Source organism: Penaeus chinensis, chromosome 39 (assembly GCF_019202785.1).
Source record: "Penaeus chinensis breed Huanghai No. 1 chromosome 39, ASM1920278v2, whole genome shotgun sequence".
Taxonomy (NCBI): domain Eukaryota; kingdom Metazoa; phylum Arthropoda; class Malacostraca; order Decapoda; family Penaeidae; genus Penaeus; species Penaeus chinensis.
In genome coordinates, this window is record NC_061857.1 from 21,048,293 (window position 1) to 21,055,792 (window position 7,500).

The window sequence follows — 7,500 nt, forward strand, 5'->3', positions numbered from 1 at the left end:
AAAGTGTTTATTTTTATATAGTTATTGGAGCTGTTGAGAAAAACTCATTTTACTTTTTGTGGCTTAATGAAAAGTCATGGGGACATATTGGCATTATGCTGGAGTTGTTTTAATGTAACAAGAACATCTTTGTGATCATTTATGTAAGCTATATACTATGCCAATGCAGTGTGTGATAAGATGAATAAGCCAAAGTAGTAATATTGTCATTGTTTCTTTTGCACAACTTTTTCTGTGTCTGTGCAAATGAATATCAGGGCTACATAGCTACATATATAAGTATTTTGAATGTTATCATCATTCCTTAATGGGGTTTAGAATTCAAAGAACCTAGTATTTTGAAGTAAAGAGTCCAACCTCTGACAGGTAGACTCATAACATTTCCATTATTTTTAATATAAAATTTGAAAAGAAAGAAACAAGTGCAACTGAGGTACTGAAAAGTGTTGGGAAAACATTAGTTTTTCATCATCCAACACCTGGTTAATTTTCAAATGAAATGGTTTATAGAAGGAAAGCTTTGTAGTTGATTGTGTGGCAATATAAATGCAGTGCAGCTCTTGTTGTAATGTTGATCACTGCCATATATGTGTGTGTCTTTGTATAATCTGTATAATATATGTACATATTTATGTATATGTATACAGTATACTGTATATGCAAATATATATATACATGTGTATGTATTATATGCATATATGATATGTTTAGTTCATGTACACATATACATACATATATATGCAATAGTAAATATTACTTTTCATAAATGAAGTTAAGAATTCACGTGTGCTCTCTTAGGAGTGTGATTTTTCAAAATTTCAGAGGGAAGTAATTTCCAGCATGTTTCGTCTTTGCAAATAAACATTCCATGGAAATTCACTTTGGTATTACACAAGCAGTGTCAAGTCAAGTGAAACATAGAAATTTTTATAGTAAGACAGGAGTACTTGAACAGTAGAAATATTTGAAGCAAGTGGCAAGTAAGGTAGAAGAGAATGTTCATGAAAAATTATAGCATAATATATCCAGATGTGAAATGTGACGTTAAAGATCTTTTTTTTTGGTTTCCCAGAGGATTGTAATTGCATTGGAAAAACACCTAAAGTCTTTATACTTCTTATTACCATCTCATAATGCTTGCCACTGAATGGACTCCTTTGTGAAGCCTTGTGGACTTTTATTCTAAATGTGCAGAATGAGATAAATGCTAGGCAAATTTTGATACATACTGGTTTGTAATGATGGTTGTTGGACTTTTTTGCTCAGAATTGGCAGATAGTCCCCCCTCCCTTTCTTTTGGAAGCCCTCTTTGTTGAGGATGGAATCTGTTTAACAAAAGTAAAAGCTATTTTGCTTTGGTCTTTTGAATTGCATTTGGCGCGCACACACACACACACACACACACACACACACACACACACACACACACACACACACACACACACACACACACACACACACACACACACACACACACACACACACACACACACACACACATATGTATATATATATACATATACATATACATATATACATAAATATATATATATATGTATAATACATATATATATATGTATAATACATATATATATATGTATAATACATATATATATATGTATAATACATATATATATGTATAATACATATATATATTTATGTATATATGTTATATATATGTATATATATATAATATATATAATATTTATATATGTGTAATTATATATATATGTAATATATATAATATGAATATATGTATATATCTATATATATCTATATATATGTATAATTATATATATGTATATATATGTATTATATATATATGTGTATGTATATATATGTATATGTATATGTATATGTATATGTATATGTATATATGTATATGTATATGTATATGTATATGTATATGTATATATATGTATATATGTATATGTATATATATATATGTATATATATGTATATATGTATATATATTATATATATATGTATATATATATGTATATATATGTATATATATTATATATATGTATATATATATGTATATATATATGTATATATATTATATATATTATATGTATATGTATATATATATATGTATATGTATATGTATATATATATTATCTATCTGTATATCTATCTATCTATATATTTATATATATATGTATATATGTATATATGTATATATGTATATATTATATATATATATATATATATATATATATATATATATATATATATATATATATGATTATAGTGTTCATAAATATTGCTAATTGCATTTGAGGAGTGACTGGTGATGCATCAGTGACTGGTTGTGTGGGTCACATTAAGTGCTCTCTCATGTCAGTATTGTAGTATTAGATTTACAATAAAAAAAATCATGTAGGTACAATGTAGTTTGAAATTTAGCATTTTTTTTTCTATTGTAATAGATGTGTCTATTTTCATTTGCTCTAGCTCTCTTAATAATTTGGATCTTATGCATAAAAAAATCTGCAACCAGAAAGTTGCAGTGAGATGTAAGACCTCATTAGAACTTAGGAAAGTGCATGAAAACTTGGTGTATTATTGAGATGCCAAAAACTATTTGTAAATTTATCATTCATGTGAGAGAGCATTATACGAAAAGGAGCTTCTGTGTTAAGCAACAGATCATATCACTGTAGAGGAAGAAGAAACTTGGTCAGTATTTCTAGTCAGTGACTTATTATTGAGATTCTACACATAAATATTTTTTTGTTTGTTTCTTTTTTTGTATGCACAATTTTGTTTCTTCCTTTTGTTCTCAGCAAAGTTGATATTGTGGCCTCAGATGAAGTACTGAAGGTGTGTTCCATCAGTGGCTTCATTCATTCAGGTTCTGCTTGACATTAATAGTTCAGCAGTAATGTTGACATTTTTCATAATATACACTCAGTTCTTAATGACATTATCACAATTACTTTGTTATTTTTTTTAACCTTTTCTGTTATCAGGTTTCCACATTAGTAAGATTGTGGAGTAAATGTTTAGTTGTTCCCGTAGATTTATATTTTTATATTCTAGTAATAAGACTTGGCTTTTCCCAACCCATGTCAAAATACTTTAAATAGCAGTAAATTTTACAGGTATGTAGTTCATAGAAAAATAAATGACAAAATGAATCTCCACAATATTTACTGATATTGAAAATTATGGTGCTGTTAATGTGGCTCACACTTTGCAAAGCATAAGGGCTGCAAAGGCATTACAAGTGTATTGATAAAATGCAGTGCTACTAGCATAGGATATCACATGCCAAGATGCATTTTGCTCCCCCCATTTTCTCTTGGTATTAACATGGGATGCTCTAATGTGCTGAAGCCCCTTTTGCAGGAATCTCCATCTTTGGCTTCCCCCATTCTTAGCCATGCAGAAGTTTTGCAGTGGAAGAATACTTTTGCCAAATGTTGATCTGATGTTTGAGAGATATGGGTGGATTTTATGATGGTCAAATATTCTTCCCTCAACTCCTTTCCTTTGGGTGATTCATATCTCCTTAGGAAAAGAAAGCATCTGAAAATGATATGAAGTTGTGAAGGCACTGATACAGTCTTTTATATATTACCATCTTTTGTTAGTTTTGCCAGTCATGATGTTGCTGGCAGAGTTGCCTCGTATTGCAGCTGCAGTTTTATTTTAGTTTGAGACTTTAAATATAATTTTGTGGTGTGCATGATGTAGTTTGGAATAGAACTGTTGAGAAATAAGTTTCTTTAACTTAGTATATTTCTTATGCATGAATAGATGCTCAAATTTATAGAATTATGAAGATTTGAGAGGTTAAAGTGAGGTGATTGACAATTTTGTAATGTTCTTGTACCTTTTTAGATGTACTAGAATCCCCAATATGGAGCATCTAGTGATAGAGGTAAATATACAGTGGAATTTTAGTGAAGGGCAATTGAAAAATAATTTATTCACTGTTGAAATAATACACATGTACAGGTTTATGTCCAACACCAGTTAATTGATTTTTATGTGTTTTAACCCTTTTTATGAGGGAAATTTCACTTCTTGCCCCATGTTGGAGTGTGAAGGTGCCTATGTAATCTTGTAACCTCCAGAACATTTTTAGTATTACTTTCCACATTCAGTGTAGAAAGAATTAAAATAAAAACTATAATATGTTAAAGGTATCTGTTCATGATTTGAATACTTTGGCCCTGAGAATACCCTTTAATATGTATATGCTGCCTTTCATCATTTCATAGTACAGAAATATTGAAGTACTTTGTCTATTTTAGTTTGTGTACAAGGATAATATTGATTAAAAACTCACATTAGAAGTATGTCAAATTGTTACAGAATGAGTTGAATTGGAATAAAATTCCAAACCTCGTCATGTCAGTTTCGATTGAGAAAAAAGGTATGTAGAGGTGAAGATCTCATTATGTATTGTCAGACATGTGCTTATTTTTAAGATCAAGAAACAGGTCATTTATTCTTAATTTTGTATTAATTTATTCTAATAACTTTTACAAATTGAATAAGAGCAATAAATGCTTTGGATCAGTAATAATTGTGAGCATATTTTGCTGCAATATACAACATTTTTTCCCTTCTAATTTTAATTAAAATTTTGGTGAGAGTTGTGGTGATCTCAGATCTTATATTTTTCAACAAGAAAGGGAATCATCTTTGTATGTTTAGGCAAGTGCATAGAGTGCTGGTTAATTTTTCTTAAAGAGTATTACAGGTGAGTTTTTCAGGGTTTACTTGGTATTATTTATATTACTTTTTTTTTTGTAAAAAATAGACATTATTAGAATAGAGATTTTTTTTTTTTATATTCTTCTAATTAATGATTTCATTGATGTTAATGGCATTTGAATACTATGCAGGTAACTGTGACATTTTTATTTATATTTTACTGAAATCTTTTTCTTGAATATTGTTACTAGAGATATTTGAAGTATTTGATGATATCTGTAACATGAATGAAATCTAAGTATTTGTTACATGTGGATCTGTACAAATGCAGGTTCTTGAGAAATTGCCATGTATATGTAATTTAAAATACTTGTCTCTGGCTAATGAGATCACAAGAGACAATTTTAAGAAAACTGTTTAGCTTTCTTTTAGACTAAGATTGTTTGTATAATTGGACTTGAACATTCCATTATCAAACCGCTACTGTATGCCACATGAAAAGCCTATTAAAGCTAGGAAATCATTCTGTATTATTCAGTGTGGAGTTACCAGTTGATGAAGTTTGTTACATAAATTTTCTTGGATGATAATCATTCCTACTTCTTATGTAAAAAAATGAGCGATTGTGATTAGTGATATTTTATTATTTTAGCTCAGTGGACACTTTATAGGAAATACATTAGTTGTAATTATATAACTGTACTAATCAGTAACAGTCAAACCTGGAACCCCCTTTTTATTTTATATACAGTTGTCATAGAGATCTATGCTTAGGCTTATTTTGTTACTGTGAACAACCTCTTTGGCAATGAAATGTATCAAACTAGACATGGTGAATGCACTCTGTTGTTGAAATGAATGATTACTGGTCATGTTGCAGTTTGTTGAAGACAGTTGTTGATGAGTTACTCATTCACTGTTTAATTAACAAGCTTAGTGGCTCTAAAAAAAATGTTTGTTGGATAAAAATAATTTTAGGCTACTGAACATTTATTTGGTATGTGATTTACTTAGCCAATGGCTTGTTATTTATTATTCTAGGTCATAAATTTCCCTTCCTATGTGACAGTTGAAGTTGTAGATGATAATTTGTAAGACTTCAGTGATATTAAAGAAGTAGAATTCCATGAATAATTTACATTTATCCTTATTTGATTTATCTTAAGGATCTGTGCCTTCTACAAAATAAGTTTTTTTTTTTAAATTGTTACAGTTTTTAAACAATCACTGGAAACTGAAGTAAATAAACAAACATTGAGACAAGTTTATGATGTACACATTCAAAAAACATATTAATAATGTCTTCTTAAACTTTGGTAACCATCTGAGAGGAAACATTCAGATCATTAGAAATAATTTATCTCCAAAAATGGAATTGGAAATTAATGTGTCAAATTACTTTCTCAAGTTTAGAAATGTTTCTGTTTTGTAATAGTGTTCATGATATTAGTATGCGGATAGAGGGATTTCTGTTGGATAAAGTATTTTATACATTGTGTGTGTGTGTGTGTGTGTGTGTGTGTGTGTGTGTGTGTGTGTGTGTGTGTGTGTGTGTGTGTGTGTGTGTGTGTGTGTGTGTGTGTGTGAGTGAGTGAGTGAGTGAGTGAGTGAGTGAGTGAGTGAGTGAGTGAGTGAGTGAGTGAGTGAGTGAGTGAGTGAGTGAGTGAGTGAGTGAGTGAGTGAGTGAGTGAATGAGTGAGTGAGTGTGTATTTGTACATATGTATATACTATACATATATATTTTTTATACAAACATATGCACACGCAAACAGGCATATGGAATGATTGAAAGCACTCATTTGTCAACGTGGTGGAAGGAAGAATGCAAAGGATCGACCTATATCACAACGGCGGGAAATGACATCGCCCGAGAAGGGAAAAACAATAAAACAAAGAAAGAAGGGAGGTGTCATCCATGCTACCAAACAGCTGCACAGGTAAAAAAAAAAATGCATGCATAAGACAGTCTTGAAACCTGCAGAAAGCTGTCCTTAATTGTCCACGCTTGGCAGACGTCGAGGAAGCCATCGGAGTGTCTTGGTTTTCAGATGCTTCCACATACAGCTGGCATCTGCAGCTTGTACGGGGAGGAGCGCAGAGTGCTAGTGGCTTACAATCACTGATTACATATGGCAATAAATGAGGTAACATCTATCAAATAAAGTGGGAAAACGATATCCTCAATCATAAACAAAATTGAGGTGAAAATAAATCAGAATTAGGGATAACTACGCAGGGATTTCTAGTGCATAAATACACTATCAAACAAATCCGAAAATTGAAGATATTCCCAAGCATTGTACTCTCTAGTTCCGTATACCAACCCAGACGAGCTGTATTGCAGTACTGAGTATAGGCGTCCTTTTACTTTTTTCTAATAATCAGTTATTATCTGGGACGCCCTGATATTTTATTTATATATATTTTTAAATGAGCTATTTTACGACCAGGATTATAAAGGTGTAAATTAGGCAGACCGTGAGGGGGGTAATCAGACAATCAGGGGTAATTGCCCTCCCAGCCACCCCAATATGAAACCCTGATACTAATTCTTCCTTCATCAGTCTTGATTTTCACTGCAGTTGTACATATCATCATCCTGACAGTGAAGATGCCTTTGGAGGTTCCACCGTGACAGATTAGAACTCTGGCATTGCAATGCAGGCCAACAAAAGCTTAATTTCTTTCCCCTTCAGACTGCCAGGAGCAGAGGTCCTACTACATATACAGCCAAAAGACTATATATTTTATTTGGTCTTTGAAAGTGTGACGTAATGTAACGGCAGACTCTGCTCTTTTTAGGTCGATCAAAGAACACTCATATCCTA

General features: G+C 31.0%; 1 protein-coding gene across 2 annotated transcripts in view; it reads left to right on the forward strand.

The window, feature by feature from the left end:
• Window positions 1–1,464, forward strand: part of LOC125046682 (elongation of very long chain fatty acids protein 4-like) — a 7,468-nt gene extending 6,004 nt beyond the window's left edge. For both annotated transcript variants that reach the window (XM_047644543.1, XM_047644545.1), the window contains exon 9: window positions 1–1,464. This exon is cut by the window's left edge and continues 426 nt beyond it. The gene's annotated coding sequence lies outside the window, so the exon portion shown is untranslated.
• The last annotated feature ends 6,036 nt before the right edge of the window (window positions 1,465–7,500 follow it).